Raw genomic sequence first — 2,403 nt, 5'->3', positions numbered from 1 at the left:
GTGGATAATGGAAAAGAATAGAAGAAGCAGAAACCACCCCAGGCATGTTCAATTGTTAATCTCAAAAACATACACTGGAGAAAATGTATCCATATGTAGAGGATTGAGTCTAAACCTGTGTTTCTCACCAGGTACCAAAGTAAAATCAAAATGGATCAAAGGTTCGAATGTTAAAACAGGAGCTATCTGCTGGAAGATAAAATACATAAAGCCCTTGAAGATATTGTGTAGGAAGGGACTGACTGATCAGAACACCAATAGCACAAGAAATAATACTAAGAATCAACAAAAGATGTCCTATTAAATTAAAATCTTTTTAAAAGCAAAGTAAATAATTAACAGAGTGAAGATCAACACACATTAGTGGGAAAATTATGTTGGCTCTTTCTTGGACAGAAGACTAATTTCTAGAATATAGAAAGAACTAAAAAAAATCAGCCCCCCCAAAAAAAGACCCAATCAGAAAATGGACAAATGAAATGGATACTTCTCAGAAAAAGTGCATATGGCCAATAAATACATGAAAAAATATTCAATGTCACTGACCATCTGAGAAATACAAATTAAAACACTGAAATTCCATGTTACTACAGAAAGAATAGCTACCATCAAGCCAGGTGTGGTGGCTCATACTTGTAGTCTGAGCACTTGGGAGGCAGAGGCAGGAGGATTGCCACAAGTTCAAGACCTGCCTGGGTTACATAGTGACTTTAAGGAAAGCCTGAACTGACTAGTGAGACCCTATAAAAAAAAAAGTCTACCATCAAAATAATAATAATAATAATAATAACAAATGCTCGTGAAGTCTGCTAGGATGAGACACCCTCCTGCTGGTGGGAGTGTAAACTAGTACAAGTACTGTGGAAATCAATATGGAGATTCCTTGAAAAGCTAAATTTGGAAAGTCCATTTAACCCCCCATTTCCTTCTATGTATCTTCCCAAAGAATTAATTCATCATAATTATTGTGATATATGAATATCCACATTTATAGCAGAACAATTTCTAATAGCTAGATCTTAGAAACAGTCTATATGTCAACCAAGAAATGGATAAAGAAAATATGGTATTTATACCTATTGGAGTACTACTGTGCCCCAAAGAAGCATAAATGAGGTATTCATAAGTAAATGGATATACCTTGTGATCAGAGATTTATACTGCACCTCTAATAAATCTAAGGGGGATTAACAATGATTTATCACTTTGTATATTTTATTTATTTTTATTGTTCTTTGTCATCTGAGGAAACTTGTGCTTCAAACTCCTTTTTGGATCTGCCAGAGAACGTAGAACCTTTACAGTAGTAGTAGCTTCCAAATCACAAATCACACTGCGCTGGTCTGGTTGGTATACATGGGCAGTCTCTAAGTTCTTCCAGTAAAAACTCACGCCTCAGTAGCAGCAGGAAAGTAGGGCACGGAGTCAGGCAGTGAGCGAGAAATGCGCGGCAGCAGTGAGGTGAAGATACATCTGCTTGTGTGGGACCCTGGAGCAGCAGCAGACAGCTGCATGATCAATGTGGTTCGATGAACTGGGAAACAGCGGAAATGTTATCTGGCCTCTCCTACCAGGATATATATAAAAAGCTGAGAGTCCCACATTGTGACTTTACCTACTCTTTTGAAGTGTTTCCGTGTGATGTGAAAGTTTCAATATTATTACATAGTAATCCTTTCCAAATACTTCCCTTTAGCTATCGAATTACTTTGTTAAAAATAAAACACAGCTTTCCTGAAACATCTCCCTAACTTATCTACATCCTTTATACACAGAAGACTTATGGTGTGGATTGAGAATTTACTTTCATATGGCACCAAATAATCAGCAGTGGCAAACAGCACTGTAGTAAAAGGGTTGGATGTATGTGCACTTGGGTTAAAGATCTCATAGCGAAAGTTCTCATAAAGGTCCTGTATGATGAGAACAGTGTATGCTGGAGATACATTTTGGATAAGTGTTTAAGACAATTAAAATGCAGTGCTCCAAGACCAATAAATGTTTGCATATTCTTTCAGAGCAAAGATTCCCTCCCCTTTGGGATCATGTTTGCTGAGTCAAGCTTACAACATCATGACCACAGCCAGATTTTCCCTGATAAGTGAGTAACAGCTATGGCCGAGGTTCTCCTTTTGCACTCTGTCTTCCTTCAGCTCGAAGGCTTTTCTAACGTGAAGGGACATCACAATATTAGCATGGTTTATTGCCTATCTACCTTGGTAAGGCTCACTGTTTTAGAATGCCACCTAAAACACACCTCTCTTTAAGAATTTAGACTCACTTCTGTTTCTTTGTCAAGTCCCATGCTTGATATTTTTCTTCTTTTCACCTGCCGAATGACACCTTTCTGAACTCTATCTGCTCAAATGTATGCTTGTCCTTTTTTTTTTTTTTTTTTTTTAT

Source organism: Fukomys damarensis, unplaced genomic scaffold (genome assembly GCF_012274545.1).
Source record: "Fukomys damarensis isolate Sample0158 unplaced genomic scaffold, DMR_v1.0_HiC HiC_scaffold_14, whole genome shotgun sequence".
NCBI classification, from domain to species: domain Eukaryota; kingdom Metazoa; phylum Chordata; class Mammalia; order Rodentia; family Bathyergidae; genus Fukomys; species Fukomys damarensis.
Note: the sequence above shows the minus strand (reverse complement) of the source record.